The sequence below is a fragment of the Octodon degus genome, unplaced genomic scaffold (assembly GCF_000260255.1).
Source record: "Octodon degus isolate 3935 unplaced genomic scaffold, OctDeg1.0 scaffold00044, whole genome shotgun sequence".
NCBI lineage: Eukaryota > Metazoa > Chordata > Mammalia > Rodentia > Octodontidae > Octodon > Octodon degus.
Window position 1 is genome coordinate 7,852,438 of NW_004524620.1, and position 18,219 is coordinate 7,870,656.

The 18,219-nt window shown below is 43.7% G+C and overlaps 1 long non-coding RNA gene across 1 annotated transcript; it reads right to left on the reverse strand.

The window, feature by feature from the left end:
- Positions 1-14,172: 14,172 nt before the first annotated feature.
- LOC111816914 lies at positions 14,173-16,584 on the reverse strand. The gene is made up of 3 exons (XR_002821223.1): positions 15,974-16,584; positions 14,368-14,473; positions 14,173-14,267 (listed from the first exon to the last, which is right to left on the reverse strand). It is a non-coding gene; the product is annotated as an uncharacterized LOC111816914 (long non-coding RNA).
- Positions 16,585-18,219: the final 1,635 nt, after the last annotated feature.

The window sequence follows — 18,219 nt, forward strand, 5'->3', positions numbered from 1 at the left end:
ACAAATCTTCCTTCTCATTGAACTAAAAGTAGCTGTACATCTATCCTATTTTGTATATACATACATACATATTTTTTAAAGAGTAAAACTATCAAAATTAAATTAACCTCTCAATTAAAGATGTCTTAAAAGCATAAGAAAATAAAAAGAAACTGTAAAACAAAATGTAGAATAAAGAAGAAATTTGAAAAATACTAGTGTAAATCAATAAATTTAAAATCTGATTTTTTAAAATAATAAAATGCAAAGTCACAAAAATATCAAATCTATTCAAAGCAAAAAGAGAATGAAAATAAATTTACAATATAAAGAGGAAGAAATATAAACTAAAAACAGATTGAGACAGTTTAAAAGTATGAAAAATCTTGATGAAATTTATGGGAAAGCAAGATTTCCTCAAAGTAAATCCACATATAGTGTGAAAAGAAAAAGTACCCAGCAGAAAATTAAAATATTTCAAAGAATTTCTTCTAAAATGTCCCCAAGCCAGATGTACCTTCCAATGAGACTTCTCACATTTTCAAAAAATAGGTAATTTCCATACAAAATAAACTACTTCAGCTCTCAGAAACAGATGGGAATTTTTAAGATTAATTTTGGAAAGCTGGTATAATCGTGAAAATAGAACCTTATGGGAAGGAGCACAAAAATGTGGAAAGAACGCTATGATGGTGGTTGTTCGTTTTGATTATGATTATTGGAGGGAAATCCTAAGTGGATAAGTGAACTGAGCACAATAAGAAAGCAACATAATTGATTATGACCACAGGCGGTGCCAGGAGTGGAAGCGAGTAGCTTTTTGGGAAGTGCATCAATACGAATATCACATAAATGGATCCAAAGAGGCAAAACAAACTACCAACTCAACAGATAAGTAATAGGCAATGATAGAATTAATAGCAGTAACAATCAAAGCTTCCCGGCAAATTAGAAACATGACAATATCTTAACTGGATGTGCCTATCCATCTCAAGGAAAGCCAGGCCCCGCTGCTGTCTAAGAGACTGTTACAGTGGGTGTCACGACCCAGGCACCAGCTAGGAATGCAGATTCTCAGAACTTTCTCCTGTCCTAGTAAACCCAAATTAGTCTGTATTCTGTATTTTTGAAAATCCTTTCAGACAGTGACATTCTGGAACTGGCACATACAAACTACCAAGAAAAGCTATTTGTTAAAATTTTAGTAATTTCATGAACCCGTATAGCCATAGTAAATACAGCCATTATTAAAATTAAATACTTAGATTTAAAGTATATTAAAATCAAAGACAAATGCTCAAAGGGCAATAATTTTGGTAAATGTTGTTGCTGCTTTTGAGACCATTTGCCCCGAATGCATTAGTCCCGTCAAAGCACTACATAATGGTGTGCTGCGTACATCTTCCCACTTAGGCTTCACTGACTTCCCAGAAGCTCAAAACTGTCCAGGATGTCTGCGCTGACGCTGGCGAATGCCGTGCACAAGATCAGAATTGTTGTTGTAGTAAGCGTCTAGACCAAGGGCTGGAGAAATTTTCAATACAGGCCCAAATGATAACTCGGCTTTGTGAGCCACAGCATCATGCCACGTCTGCCACTGTGAGGTGAAACCTCCAACGGCAACATGTAGGGTAACAGGTGTGACTGTATTCCACTGAGACCTTTACTCACAAAGCCAAGCCTTAGCCAGCTCTTGCCTGCTGGCCGTCATTTACTGACTCCCAAGCTATACTTTCAAACATAAGTGAGAAGCTGCTACTAACGTAAATTAAACTTAAATGTGTTGTGAGAGTGTTTGCTACATAGCGAAAGGAAAAAAAGCAATGCAGAGACATCCTTCCAAATCTAGAAAACAAGGAAGACCCTCACATCAATGGCAACCAAGTGAAGGTTTAATGTACATATTAATGAAAGAAATGATGTAAGAATTACCTTAATATATTTAGTGTAGTGAAAACTTAGAATTTAAATAGCATAAAAACTAGAACAATGAGCTGAATATGAAATCAAACAAGAATAATAGGAACTTCCCATTTTCTGCTTACTTAGTAAAGAATTAGGTTTATATAGTGAAATTAATGTCTGCTGGAAGAAAAAGTAAATGAAGCCAAACTTGAAGAAGCAGAAAGGGAGGATTTCCCGCTGCAAAGCTTAACTCTCAGCCTACCTACCCCCACTGCAGCACATACTCATTTCCTGGAGGTAGCTACTGATAAATGCCCAAAATCAGGTATCTTCCAGACATCCTACATGTTCTGTGTATATTTAGTATTTATATAATTCATGTATATATGTCTCCATATAAATGGAATTTGTTTTTTATTTACTAATAAATAGTGGACATTTTCCACACTGATATAAATATATACCTCATTTTTTTTAATGGTAGTATAGTTTTGAACTAGATGTTACCATTTACTCATTTAGGGCATTTTGATAAATATTTAGATACTGCTTGAATACTAGGTTGGTACTGCTCCCCATGCTGTGACCAACATGCGTATACAGGTGGATATTTTCAAAAGAGCGATCATGTAGCAACACCTCTTAGCTGTGAAGTTACTGGGTCAAACAACGTCCATTCAAAATTCTCATTGCTAGTACCAAATGGTATCAGAGAAGCTTTATACTAATTTATAATTCTAAGGGTCGGGGATATAGCTCAGTGATATAAGCAACCTGCTTGGCAAGTGCAAGGCCCTAAATTTGACCCTTTTACCACACACACACACACACACACACACACACACACACTCACACACACACACAATTCTATAATAAATGTATGAAAATTTAATTTTAATACTTTTTTTTTTTGGCGGAGCTGGGGATTGAACTCAGGCCCTTGCTCTTGCCAGGGAAGCACTTACTCTACTGAGCCATCTCCCCAGCCCTGAAAATTTAATTTTATCATAGGAAATCATCAATATATTTTGTCACTGCCAATATGATCAGCAAACATTAATGTTTCAATTTCCATTTCTTTAAATTTAAAGTAAATAGGGCTGGGGAGATAGCTCAGCAGTATAAGCGCCTGCCTGGCAAGCACAAGGACCTGAGTTTGATCCCCAGAACCACACCAGGCAGACTGAGCCAGCCACCAAGACTGGGAGTGGTGATGCACACCTGTAATCCCAGCACTAGGGAGGCTGAGACAGGAGGATCACTATGAGTCTGAGCTTAGTAGGGAAACCCTGTACCAGATAAATAAATGATTAAAATTTTTAAATAGATAAGTTTAACATGAATATCTTTTCATAAATGTATTTTTCATGGATTAATGTTCTAAATTGTTTCTAAATCATTGTTTTAATTGACTAATAATTTTCCCTCTATATCAAGAAAATTGGGTTTTTATTTGAAATGTGTTTCAAACATTTTTTTGCCTTCATTATAGTAGCTATTATTATGCTATTATAAATCTTAGTTTTAGATAATAAATTATAATTGTTCTAAGGGGTTCTCATAAATTATATATAACAAGTTACTGATGATTTAGTCTACAATGTTTATCATTTCATTTTTATAAATCCCTCTTTCATCTATTTTGACTTTATTTTTAAAGTGTTATGTAGAGAGTCACCATTTGCTATAATTGGGATCTTGACTATCCTTAAAGGCCTATGCATTAAAGGTTTGACCCCCAGCCCACAGAGCTATCGGGAGGCAATGGAGCCTATAGGATGTAGGCCCTAGTGGGAAGGAGTTAGGCCACAAAGGTGTCCCATGCAGGGGACTTGGGACCACAGGCCCTCGGCCTCTCTCTGATTTCTGGCTGCCACGTGGTCAATAGGCCTCCATTACCAGCTCCACCATGATGGACTGTGCTGCCCCAGGCCCAGGGGATCAAGGCCAAGCAAGTATGGACTTAAACCAAAAATCAACATGAACCTCTCTCCTCCTTATAATTTTATTTATTTCGGGCATTGATTATAACAAACAGTAGAAAGCTGCCTAACATATGCTCATGATAGTAGGAGCTGTTAAAGAGATTTAATAGCTTCAAAAACAGTAAGACTGCAGCATCAGGATGTTTGCAGTACAGTGGGGAAAACGTCCAATAGTCACACACTTTTATGGAAATTGAGACCCATACTAGAAATGAAAGGTAAGTAGTGTCAAATGAAAATTCATTAACTTGAGATCAAGTAAAGCTTCCCAAAGCATTGGAACAGAAAGCATGAAGAATGACTAAAGAGGTGTGACTGCACACGGCAGGGCATTTTCCAGACAAGGAGTATGCAGGAAGCCCTGCGTGGAGATTACAGACCTCTGGATGACTGCACGCGCAGAGGAGCAGGGCAAGACCCAGGAGCGCTGTGGCGAGGGACGCAGCTAGACACACTGGCAAGGACTGGAGGCGCAAAGACCTTGCAACTTACAGCACCAGCTCTGATTTGTATCTGAAGTTAGGAAGTGGCTTATTAAGAGTCCTAAACTAGATGGTGACATAATCAGCTTTATATTTTGCAAAGAATATTCTCATTAATCTTGAGCAAATGGATACAAGAAGGCCAGTTTTGCTAGCACCCTCCTGAAAAGAGAAAAAAACTCTGTGTGTGTGTGTGTGTGTGTGTGTGTGTGCGCGCAGGGTCTCACTGCGCAGCTTGGACTCATAGTGATCCTACTGATTTCTGCCTCCCTAGTGCTAGGATTACAGGCATGCACCACCACACCCATATTCCATCACTGGCTCAGAATGCCTAGGGGCAGGGCCAGTGGGGCATGAGCAGCCAGGGATCAAAGCCTGGCCCCTAAGCTTACCTAAGCAAGTGCTTAGTCCACTAAGCTACAGTGCTGGCCCTCAGAAAACCTATCTTTATGAATGTCCATTAAGTACCAAGAACTTCACATGAATTATTTTATATCTTCATAATAATCATGGAAAACAAATGTTGTTTTGTTTATTTTAGGTTAAACTGCTGCAGAAAGAAAATATTAACATGAGGCACTTCAAGAGCAAGGTTCATTTCTCCCACAAAAGAATCCAGTGAGTGTTTCAGTAGATCAGACCAAGAGGCTCTGCGTAGCAGCCCGGGAGTGGGCCTCTTTCCTCTTGTTCCCCAGGTTCTGCGCTGTGTTGCTCTATGCCAGGGTTGAGGCTGCACCATTCAGTTTCCAGTCAGCCCTATGAAGCACATGGTCAGCATGGCCTACTGACTCAGAGATGCTAGACCAGGACTAGAACACAGCTTCTCTGCAGACTAGTGACAAGATCTCTACTTCACAGAAGCCATCTCCCTGCAAAGGAAGCTGGGAAATGTAGTCCAGCTCTGAGCCCTGGAAAAACAGTCTAGAGGTTTATGCAATCACTAACAGCCTCAGCTCTAGATAGCATAAGTACCTTTTAAATATAGGGGGAATACAGTTCAAAGCAGCTAAATAATTTTCCTGAAGTCATAAAGGGAAAAGTGGCTGAACCCAATCCAATCACTCACCAATCCAACTCCAAATTCTTTGTCAACTTCTGGGATCCAACCATCCCTGCCTTCATATCCTCCTCTCAGCCCATAAGAATCAGTGAACCAAAGGGAAAAAACTAAATTTCACCCCTCTTCCCTCAGGTTCTCCACACTGTGGATTGGCACAGCATGGTTTTCCGGCCAAATGTATCCTGCAGCCTCTTTTATGAAGAAAATTATGTTAGAGCATGGTTTCTCCCATTCTTTTACATGTTGTCAAGACAGCAAAACTGAGTAGCTACAATAGAATGTTGTAGCTACAAAATATCACTTGGACATTCACAGAAAGTTTGATGGCTTCCTCTATGAACTGTCTTTGTGCATCCAAGTACATTTTCATTTTCCTCCATGGGGAATCTATTAACCAAATTCACTGTAATTTTTTATAAAATGAATAGGGAGCTATAAAATCTCTACCTGGTCAGAGGAGAGACTAAACTGCAGCTCATCCACTACAGGATTCTGCAGTCAAACTGTTTGGGAGAAGAAATGACCATTAAAAGAAGCATTTCAAGTGGGACCGAGGAGAGAGGCAGTATCAGTGCCCCACTGGAAGGCAGCAGAGTAACTGTACACACAGCAGACACGTTCTGGAGCTGTTTCCTTTACACAGTGTTGATAAAATTGGTTAATACCATATGTTAGTCGTATGGAAGGAGGCCTGGTCTGACTATGAATTTTGGAACTTTACCAGCAAACTTGTAAGATCCAAAGTCACAGATCTGCTGCTGAGCTGCTCATCCCAGCAGAGGCTGCAGCTGGAAGTTAGAGGAGGACAGGAGGGGGGCAGAAAGCTGCTCTGTGTGCAGCATGAGCTGAGCGAGCCTGGACAGGACACCTTCCTGTCACTGTCAGTCAGCCCCACGTGTCCACATTTACATGAAGGAAAGCGCTGCCACTTTCTTTATAGATACATTTTTTTCTTAAATTGGATTTTAACAAAGAGTGATCTGATTGGCTGTGGAGCCATCCAGCTGTGAGATTAACAGGGCCATATCCACTAATTGGAACTTGTTAGATACATCATCCTTCATTAAATCAATATGCCCATGAAAGGGAAGAACTGTAAGCACAAAGGTCTCTAGGGGCCTAATTTTGCTCCCTCTTTTTGTATATGATTCCAAAAGGGCTCATCCTATTTAACTCCTTAAACTATGGCTTCTAAACAGTCCACACTGTCTTCACTCTTCTGGTCAGACTGAAGCCTGATGATCAGAACTTCCCCAGTGCCTTAATTCCAAGCTAAATCTTGACCCAAGATAAATTTGCTGTGGGATGTAATGTTTTCATTGGTCAGAATCTTTGGTACCCAGACCTCCATCCTGCAAGACCTGTGGTTTCTGATTCTTACCACATGGATTTTCCCAGAATCAAAGGGCAGAACACGAAATTTACAATGTTAAAATGAGAGAAGTCATTTACTCCTTTGTGTGAAAAAGAACCTACTGTACTCCCAACTTTCTGTATTTTTAAAATTATTTCTCTAGTTAGAAGTTTTTAGTGTTTTCTCAAAGCTATGAGAAATGATAAAAATTATCAAAGTGATCTTCATCTCAAATTGTCATCAATGTTTTAAGGGACTCATGGACAGTTTTAAACCATGACTCCTTGTCATTCTTTTACTTGCACGAGATCCATTTCTTTCCCGGTTCTTGCTGCCTGCTTCTCCCCTGATTCCCTCAACCTGGGTCCTGAGTCCTGGGGCATAACTCATGCCCAGATGTGGAAGGGGTTCTTGGCCTTCAGATTGTTCCTTGCTAAGCTTAAGGCATGAATTATTATACAATAACTCACATCTTGATGTGTCTTATTGCTTAATTAACTTTCCTATCAGAGTAACACATTTTTGCATCAGCAAATGTGGGGCCCTCATGTGCCTTGAAAGCATCCTTTTATTTCATGCTCCTGGGTCAGGAATACATGGGACAGTTTCAATGAAGGTGAGTTGAATCTCAGGACTAGAGTAAAAACCATCAACTCCCACATAAATAAAATGACAAACCTCCCCACCAGCTGATGAGAAATAAAAGGCCAGGACTACTCTCTCTTGCATCATCCTAAAGAAAAGATGGTTACTCACTGGCATTTACACAGAGAAAGAAACAGTGGAAGCATTTTGGTGGCTTCTTTTTCCTGTTCAATTACATAACTGTTTCAATTTCAAAACATCTGCTATCCCATTTTTTAAAACTGGCTTTAGGTTTGCAGGTGTGATCACAAGGGATAAAACATCTGTGCTTTGCCTTAGAGAACGAGGAGGAATATTGGAGAGACTGGCAGATGTCGTCAGCTGCCACGCAGTAAGGGCCGTCACAGTTACTATTATACAGCCTCACAAATTAGCCAATTGGGGATCTGTAGTTTAGGATTTTTCTCAGCTGCACAACCCAGGCATATATTCTGGCCATGAGGTAGGAACAAACTGCACATTTACTTTTAATTTCTCAGGCTCAACTTGATCCCTGCTTATCAATTAAGCGTTACTATCCCTGCAACAGAGAGAAGTACCAGGTACATCTTGGATTCAGTGGGAAATTGTTCTGTGATCTTTTATATGATGGCCAGGTTTTGCAATAAGAGGGGACAGGGGAAGTGAAATGTCCCTGCTAGGGTCACAGGAGGAAGACACAAGTGGATAAGAGGCAAGAGACAGGAGTGAGGGGAAGATCTAGTCCAGTGGCCTCTCTGGGACTTCTGAAGGAAAGGTAGCAAAGGGAAGTGTCAACAATCAACACTGAGCTCCTTGGGGAAGTTTTCATGGACTCTAAGCTGTAAGGATGGTCACTGGTTGTCTTGTATCCAACTCTGGAATCACAAAGACAAAGGACTATTGCTCTCAGAGTGTACAAGTTCCACAGAAGAGCTGTGTGGCTCTGGGATAGAATGCAGATCAAAGGCAGGACCCAGAAGAACCTTTGCTATCTGCAACAGGGTCTCCCTAACTAGAAAGGAGCTTTAAAATATCACAACATAATATAAAGAAAACACACACAATACCCACCCATGTACACAGTACAGAAACGCAGATATATTTGCAGCCATGGTGAGCGAGGCGGGTTTGTCTCACAAAAGTATGAGCAACCAATGAGGAAGAGCTGAGAGCTGATGGGAATCCCCTGGTGACTGCAACAAGGACGCTTCAGTCTCACAGTTGCTCTCTGTATACTCTGAGAAATGCTGGACAGTGGGGCACGGTCACCGTGGACAGCCTCACACTTCCAGGAAAGAGAAACAGCAGTGTCCACTCATCATGCTGTCATCCTTGGGCAGCTGGTTCAGTGAAAGGAAGACGGTTTGGAATTTGATCTGGGAGTGCGGTTTAGTGGTAGAGTGTTTACCCACCATACGCAAGGTTCTAAGTTCAATTGCCAGCACCCCAAACTCAAAAAAGCTGTGTAAGCACACCAGCATAATCTCTAGAACTAGATAGACTTTGATCTCAACTCCACAGCAACCGTTTGCTGGCTACATGTCTTCAGTCAAATTATTTAACATGCTTAAACTTTGCTGTCTTTACCATAATATAGAGCAAGTAATTACCATCTCAGGAGATTAAGGTGACAATTGAGTGAGATGTATGCAAGGTATGATTATCACTATTATAATTAGTTACTAATAAAAGAATATAAACAACTTCTTGATATTTTTTAGTGAGAGGCTTATGAAGCAAGGACAAATGCCCCATAAAAATGTTTTCTCTGAAGTCTGCCGACTGTGAGGAAGCGAGTTGGTTTTCCTGAGCAAATGCTGACAATGTGAATCTGGCAGAGGCTGCTGGAGAGGGACTCAGCACACATCTCAGCAAGCCCATTAGTGCACGAGCCAGTTGGGGACCCCAAAGAGGAGCCAGTGTGGGTGTGGGAGGCTCCTAAATCTGAACCCGAAGGGCAGATGTGAGGCTTAATCTGCAGCAGGCAACAGAGTGCGATTACACTGAGGATTATAATCTCAGTCCACAGGAGATTATAGAGGAATAAGTGAAGTTAAAACACTGAGATCAGGGAGTCAGAGATGTGTCAGGGGAGATCCTTCAAAAGTCAGAGATTGAGAACCCGACAGAGGCTCCCCTCATTTCTCACACATCGCAGAAACAGAAATCATTCTTTCTGGTCATCACAAGGTTAGCCACCTAGTAGTCATTCATACCTTAGTATAATAGTCTCATATTCAACTGGTGCTCTCTAAATACCATGCGAAGAATACTTTTGGTGGGAACTACTGAAGAAATGACTTCTCAATCTAAATATTAATTTTTAAGCTCTGTCATCCACCCTCATGCCCACAAAGTAAAACATGTAGTGGGAGATTATAATTTCCAGCTGCCAGAGACAGAGACAGGTGCATTCAGTTTATGGATGTATCCATGGCAAATATGGAGATTGAACTCAAGCTGAGAAGGCAGCTGCTGCTGAGGAGGTGGCCAAGAAGGTAGGAAAGCAAGACACGGCCCCCCACTGATGAATCACAGATAACAAACACGTCTACCTAGTGCAAGGAGGGGTGAAGCAAGGCACAATGAAGGCTCAAAGTCGGGCGATGGATGCCAAAGACAAAGGAGTTCACTGCAGTCTTTTTTCACTAGTAAGCCTGGTTTTTCTGCAGCCGCAGGTCATTCTCCAGTTCAGAACGGCACTGCTGGGGACAATCAGCCATCTGGGACACTACAGGGAAGACACTGTCCTAGATGCAGTAACTAAGTGAAGGACTCCTTGAATGTCAGAGAAGCTACGGAGGACATGGCATAGAGGGGGAAGTACCAACACCGCAAAGCTGGGGTTGGGCCACCAGCTGCTGCAAAGCGGCCAAGCCGGTGAGCTGGAGGGCTCTCCCTTATCATCTTACTACACCTGAACTTCTGTGTTAGGAGACAGGGGACTTTGGAATTGGGGATTGTCCTTGCTGCAAATTGCCAAGGCCGAATCTTGCTGTGGCTTACCAAATCCTCCAATGCACACCAAAGGCCTGAGGGTTTGTGACCTAGTGACATTCTTTGGCCTAGAAAACACAACAAAACAAAACCTGAAACAAGAAAGCAAACCTGAGCCTGCAGTCCGAGGGCCTGGGCTGGGCTCTGGGCCCAGGGGCCTTGCTTCTCCAGGACAGTGAGCAGACCTGCTCTGCAGGCAAAGGGAGAGCACGTGCGAGGGAGGGGAGCACTTGACCGATCCCTCCCAATGTGTAGCTTTTTCTACTGCCCAGAGATCTTAAAACCCATCCCCAAGCCCCGCTGCCTGCATGTGTATGTGCACACATGTGGCAGGTGCCCTGCGCGATCCCACTCAGGCCCTCAAATTCAGAGAAATTCAATGACCTGTGCCAGCACCGTGGGCCCAGCGACCTTCCTGAAGAGACGGGAGAGCCAGCCACCTCCGCCACTGGCGCAGGCCTGGAGCGATGCCCACACTCCAAGGGTGACCCAGCGGCACCCTCCGCACCACAGCAGCTGCTGCTTCCCAGGCTAAGCTCTAGCATCTCATTTTCCTCGCATCAGCAGCACACAGCTGCCATCGGTCATCTCGCTGGGGAGGGCAGGGAGTTTCCCACCTTCCCCTTGAAAAAGTGGCATCAGCTGCGCCCCTTCTCCTCTGGCTCCACCCACATTCTGCCGCTACACTCCAAAGCACAGCCACCTCTAACCCCCTCTTGGCAGCTAGTCCTGGCCACGCTTGTGACCACAGCTGTTCCACCTAGAGAGTGGCTGGGGGCGGGGTGAGGGGTGGTCAGAGAATGACCCAAAGCAGCTGCGAGTCAGGATAGGGCTGGTCAGGATGATTGTGCTTGGGTGGGTTGCTTGAGTGTGCAGCCTTCTGGGGCAGGCGTGTGCACGGGTGTGAGGAAGGGTGTGAGTGTGAGCTGTGGCTAGAGGTGCACGTGCTTGGTGCTAGTGGATGGGCAGTGCATGTGCACCACTGGATCTGGCTCTTGAAAATTAGCAAGCCAAATTAAATTTAGATGTGTCAAGATAATCTCCCAAATACATTTGGAACACCATGTATTTATTGTGTCTCATTGTTTACAAGGTCTGGGCATGTCAAATGAGTTGTTTAAGGAACAGCTAAGTCCTCACTCATATAAATTGTAGCTTTTTAGTGTAGCCAAAGATTTTGACTGGTGCCCAGAGACACTTGGATCCTCTTGGGACCCCCTGCCTCCAGCCGCCCTCCAACGCAGCTTCTCCAGAAGCTCTGCTTTGGTGGGCTCCAGATGTTGGAACGTCTGATGGCAGCGGCCGCACGGCTAGACGATACAGGTGTTCGAGCTACCAGCTCGCACCCACAGACTCAGCCCCACCCTAGCGAGATCCACCCAGAGCACCTTCCTTTCTCCTGCAGCACTCACAGCTGAGACCGAGGTTGCCTCCACCTGAGCACCCAGCTCCACCCTCACATCTGCTCAGTTTGAATCCTGGCCTCAGGCGTGGTGCTAACCTCTCAAGGATGGCCACACTTGGTTTTCTTTTAGACTTTGTGTCCCCTCTTGCTGGTTATGGTTTAGATCCAAAGCACAGAGCGTTAATGTGGCCTCCAGCTAGGACAAGCAGAGAGTGCCCTACAGGGGGCCACAGTTTATAAGATTTCTGGTTACAATTTATGGTTCACCTTAGTGAATATGCATAAAAGCTATTTCAACGGGAACACTTTTTTATTTTTTTTATTTTTTAGGGAAGGGGCTTCAGGGTGTTCAGGGTCTCACTACTAGATCAGACTCCTAGTGATTCTCCTGTTTACAGCCTCCCAAGAGCTGGGATTATAGGCACGAGCCGCCATGCCCAATCTCAATCGCTGTTTCAGCACCCCCAGGGGTGGGGCTGGCACAGCAGGCTTGGGGATAAGAACCCCTGGCCCCTGGCCCTGCTTACAGGCACTTTAATCCACTGAGCTATTTCATTTTGTTCATCACAAAAGTAGACAGCCCTGAGAAACTTTATGCTTTTTCCTCTAAATTCTCAATAGATACTAAGTAAAATGGTATTTAATATCATTTAGGCTGGGCATGGTGATGCACGCCCTCAATCCCAGCACTTGTGAAGCTGAGGCAGGAGGATGACCTTGAGTTTGACGTCAACCTGGGCTACATGGTGAGATCCTGTCTGAAAAAACAAAAACATAAAGGGTCGCTTATATGATGCCACCTCACCATCACTTCAACCCAAGTGAGTTGTTGGACATTTGTGACATTCAAGGCACTTGCTAGGCTTGTGCTGTGATGTAACTACTAAGACGCTCTTCTAATCTCTTGGAACAAGGTAAATAAAGTCTTTTTGAAAGAACCATAAAAGATTCATTTTTATGGAAAGAATGACAGGATTTTATAGAGAAAATAATATCTGAGTTTGACCTAGAGAATGAATAGAAGTTTATTCCACCAGGATTAAAGAAAGGATGTTGCGTGCAGACCGGACAGCATGGGCAGCACTCCAGAGGTAAGAAAGGTCTTGCGTGAGCAACGCCTGGACCCGTAGCAAGCTCATAGGAAGAGCTAAGGCTTCAAAGGTACCTGCACGGCACATTTTTATAAGACCTTGGAGGCTGGGCTCAGGAGACTTGTCTTGACTGAGGAATCACTGAAGTTAAAGTAATTAGGACAGATATATGGAAAAGAAAAGAAATGTTATCAAGATCAAGGAATATGAATTGTGCTAAATCCCGTGCCCCTTCCCCTCCCTGCTAGGACAACCAAATAGAGAATAGAGTGGAGAAGCCATGGAGCTAAACATGCGGAATCAGCAGAGCACTCTCTCATGGGAGACAAAGAAGCAAGAGGAGCAATTTGGGAGGCAGAAGTGATGCATACATCATGACTCACCCTCTTTACTGCCTCTCCACGTGACGTATTTTCCCTGCGCCCTCACGCTACTTGTTCCCTAGAGAATCATGAAACCTGAAAGCATGATTAGGCAGGGGGAGAACCTTTAACACTTGCATTGGGAATCCTAATGTGGAGCAAGAGTGAATTCTGCACTGTTAGGTTTGTCCCCACATTCCGGTCCACGTAAATCAAACAGATATTGCAAGGATTCCACGTTCCCTGTGGACTTAGCCCAGGCCACCAAGACCAGGGTGGGCTGTAGCAGGTTGGCCATACTGACAGAAGCGCTGTCTCTGCGGGACAACTGCCTGAGCATCAAAAGCCACATAGGACGCAGCACTGCAGCAAGGTGGATCCCCAGTACCCCGAGATTAGATCAGGTGAAGCATCTGCTGACTGAGAAGCCAGCACTGCCAGCTAGCTAGCAGGGCACCTCACACGTGCCGGCCATCGCAGGCACAGATTCCTTGCGCTCACCTTGACCTTCTGACTTCCTTCTCTGCAGAGCAGCTTCCTGAGGTGCGAAGAAAACAGATACAATCCACATGCTCATCCTCAGCACCCAGGCTCCAGAAGCCTCACAAGGCCGACTTAATTACAGAAGCTTTGAACTGAGTCTGAAATTTTAATAGTTGGGTTGCAAAAATCAGTAAGCTGGAGATTAAGAGAAGAGGCCAACAAAGATAAGGTTTTCTGCTATTTTTAGGGTGGACCCTCAGTTTAATGCAAATTGGTAATGATTTGGACAAATGTCTGTATAAATACATGCACTGAGATGTTCCAAAGAACAGCATGAAAGTGTAAAAATTCTGTAAGTATCTGAACTACAAAATGAACAATGAGGTAAAGAAGAGAGAGGGGTTGAAAAACTCTTTAAAATTTACTGCTCATGGTACCAGGAAAACATGCATATTTACTCACACCGCACAGATTTTGCCTGCAGCTGCAGGGGGTCCATAAGTGCCAACATCTTCTAGGGAAGAAGAATTTCTAATATGGCTTGGGAGGGCGGAGATGCTATTATGCAAAATAGAATAAGTCAGTGTAGTGCCTTGTCACTGGAAACCCCAAATCTGTCTCACCCCCCGCCCCAGTCTCTTCTTACTTTTAGACTCACCTGTTCAAAACTGTACTTGAGTAGCTCTAAGATTCTCAAACTCAACATGACCAAAGCTGAATGAACATCTTTTCCCCAGTCTTGTTTTTCAGTTTTTGTGCCCTGTCTTTAAAAAAAAAAAAAAATGTCATCCCTCTCTACCCAAATCGCTTCCCATCTCCAGTGCTTCAGAAAAATTTTCCTGTATCTACTTGAATCTTTTTATCCTCCTTTCTGGAAACCAGCAAAGTGCTTGTGTCACTCCCTGCTCAGCCCACCATCTCCACGCCCACCTTCTCCATGCCCACCATCTCCACGCCCTTATCCCCAGCACCAAAAGCTCCTCTGGGCACCCATCCACTTCCCTCATATGCTTTTCCAGGTTACACACACTACTCTGCCTAAAACAATGTCTCAGAAGTAATAATGTGAGCATCCCATTTTTATTCCTAACTGGTGGCTATCACAGCCCTTAGATGGAGGTCACGCCCTTCGCAGGCTCACATCATGGTTGTCATCCAGCCCCTGGGAGTCATTCCTGCTCCACCCACCCTCCTGACACACCAATCCCATCTCCAGAAAGCTTTCTTCACACCCTACTTCCACAGGTTGGATTCCACCCACTCTTCGGCTATCAAAGTAGGCATCATTTCTGGAGGAAGCCTGTTTTGACTTTCTCCAGGTCTGGATTTCATGCCTCTGCTGTTCTCAGTCTTAGAACCCCGTGTGTCTCACAGTACCAGGACCACTCTGTGTTCTAGTCATCTGCTGTGGCTCTTTATCTCCCTGCAGACTCAGCTCCCTGAGAGCAGAGATGGCTTTACCTTCATTCCCATACCACTAAGACCTAAGGCTATTCCTGGAACAGAAGAGGTGCTCAGAAATATTCAGTGACTGGGTAAGAAAATCAAAGAGTGAATCATGAATGGAAACACTAGAGTGGGGCAGCACTATGAATGAAAGAGAACTCAGGGGAAGCGTAGTTTCTAATTTTCTCTGTGCTGACGAACACTGGCAGCTTCCGAACTGCTCTCCACCTTTGTTCTCATCATTTCTCCCACGTGGAAGGACTTCTTTCTCCTGCCCCACCCACATAAGACTTGCCTAACTGGCAATCACCCACAGTGGTTTCTTCGATAAAATCCTTGGGATCTTATTACCTATATGGTACATTTTAGAACATGATTGCCCTGTGGCTTATAATTTCTCTCATTATTTCATTTGAGTAAGTTTTGTCTCCATGTTCAGATAAGATGATTTCACTTATAAGATAAAAGGTTGTTTTGCTTTGTTTCCTCTAACCTACCACAAATGAGGGATTCAGTGGCATGCTGGGAAAAGTTGGCACTGCGTAATCCCCGTTGATTAATTAACATCATTAACAATCATCAATTTCTTTCTATTCAGCAATAAGCCTTATGAAATTTTCCTAGTCATTTCATTTCTAGTCCAGAAGTGAATCAGGGAGCCTGGCCCTTCTTGGGAAATAGATCTTTTGATAATAGCTGTGTTGCTTTTAATCCAAACATCAAGCCTGGAAAATCCATTCATTTAGCAAGCACTTATTAAGGTAAATTATGTGCTAAGCCGTCTCCAAATGTACCAGCACTCCCAGACTCTGACCTACCTGCCATAAACATTTATATGAGAGTGACTGTCAGGTTTCCTCCATGCACAGCAGGAGACAGGGAGCAAGGTGTTGATGTCCTTGCAAGAAGAGAGCTACGCAGGACATGGTCAGAGCCAGAGCTTCCTGGCACCCCTATCCCAGGGAATGGAATATGACTTTCTCTTCAGAATTGATCCTCTTTGGAAACTAGGGCTAATGCTTATGCTTCCTCCATCACCAGTTGTGCGTGAGTGATACGTCCTGGAGGACGCAAAGGCCCCCCTTTGGCCCCCGAGTGATTTCCCCAGAGAATGGGAGGCTCTAGGCTCAGAGCAGGCATTCTCGGAGGACAGAGCGCCAGCAAGGCTGTGGAAAGGTCGCAGTGGGGTACCAAGAATGTCCACAATGGAAACCTATTTGTATCAAGAATATGGTGCATTCAGTCATTGTGGAAAAGAGCTGAGAATAATCTTTAACTGGAAAGAGTGAAGGTCTGCTTTCAGCAGAAGACAGTCTGGCCGGCTTGAATGCGAACTAGTCCCCCTAAATAGTAATCTGTTTAGAAAACAATTATAAAGCATCAAATGAAGGAATTTCTTGAGACATCTACTTTTTTCAGCAAAAATGGAAAAACACGGAGATTTGGGAAGACAACAGAAGATGTGGTCTAAGATAACTAAAACTCTTCCACATGTATAAAGATCCACACTACTCCTTGTCCTCAATAGTGATAGTCCAGCTATTCTCACCTTCCAGTAGACTCCACATGGACCCCAGAACTGGGTATCACCTCACTCTAATCCCTGATAAGTTTCTGTCTCCTCATCCATTTGAGTTCCTATTTCCAGGGCTACTACAGTAGGCATTTCTAGTTTTCAACCATCTTTCACATTGGGCTCTCCAGGTTTTTAGGAATCCATCACTCATTTCTGATAGTAAAAAGTTTTGGACACAAAGCTCCGGCGCTCCCGTGAGTGGGGAGGCCGTCCTGCTGCTCTCTGCTTCCTCAGGCCCTGCACTCCCTGCTTAGACCCGACTCCGACAGAAGGAGAACACAAGCTTCCTAGCCTTCACGTTTGCCCTTGGCACGTGGCTTTCTCCTTTGGCAGAAGTGCCTGGCTGCGTGGTAACGCCTTTCACAATTCTGGCTGACAAGCCTCCACTCCCCCATCTGTGTGTGCACACTGGCACGGCACAGCCATCTATCCACTTCAGGGTGCGGCAGGATTATGTGTCATGGGGCCAGGTTTCTGCTTAAGCTTCCTCAGGCCCTTGCGTGCCAGCCAAACACAGTGTAGGCTCAGAAAGCAACATTTCTAAGTACAAAGAGACAGACAGTAGTCACTGCCCCTGAATTATAACAAAGAGCATGCCATTAAACATGTTTGTAGCTGGCTTATGGATAATGCAAAGCAATTAGCAATCAATTGGCATCACACTGGCGCAGGATACACAGGAAACTGCAAGAGCAAAACTTCACCATTTGCTTCGTTAAAAAAAGTTTTCTGAACTGCTTTGCAAAGCTGAAGCCTTCAACTGTTTCTGGGATGTATGTGCAAGATCTAACCAATAACCACATTCATTTCTACCCATCCACCTGGCAATGCAACAGGAAAACCCAGGGATTAAGCACATGCCAGTGTCTCCGATACGCAGAGACGTCTTACTTGTCTTTGTAAGCTCAGGGTTGGTGTAACCGAAAGCCCGGCATAAAGTAGACACTCAGTAAATGCTGCTCAAATGAAACCGTTCTTCAGCCGCATCCTTCCCTGAATTGCCAGGGACATAAAGAGTTATTTCAGCCTTAGGAAAAGTGGAGGAAACTCACTGTTCAATCAAACTTTGTCAGTGCTCATAATAGTATTTATAGCAATATGCTAACCATTTTTTTTTAAGTAAAAGTTTCTTTCATTTGGGGAGCTGGGAGAGGGACTCAATCTCAGCCACCTCGCTAGAGCACCATTCCGGGTCTGGCTTGCCGAAGGACACTGTGTACAACAGGATATCTGAAAACTACAGGCCAACATACTTCACTAGGTAAAACAGATGTTCATCCACTGTGTTAGCCCCTGATTGGTCTTCAACTATGTCAAAGCATCTATCAAAGAAAATTATTTCATAGTGACTGAAAAGAAACAAAGTATTGTCATTTAAATAATTTCATAATAACTCTTATGGCTATCTTAAAGGGCAGGGCTGTCACTGCCTCAGTAGGACATTTGGAAGATTTTGACTTCCCTAATGTGAAGCCGAAGATGTTCTTT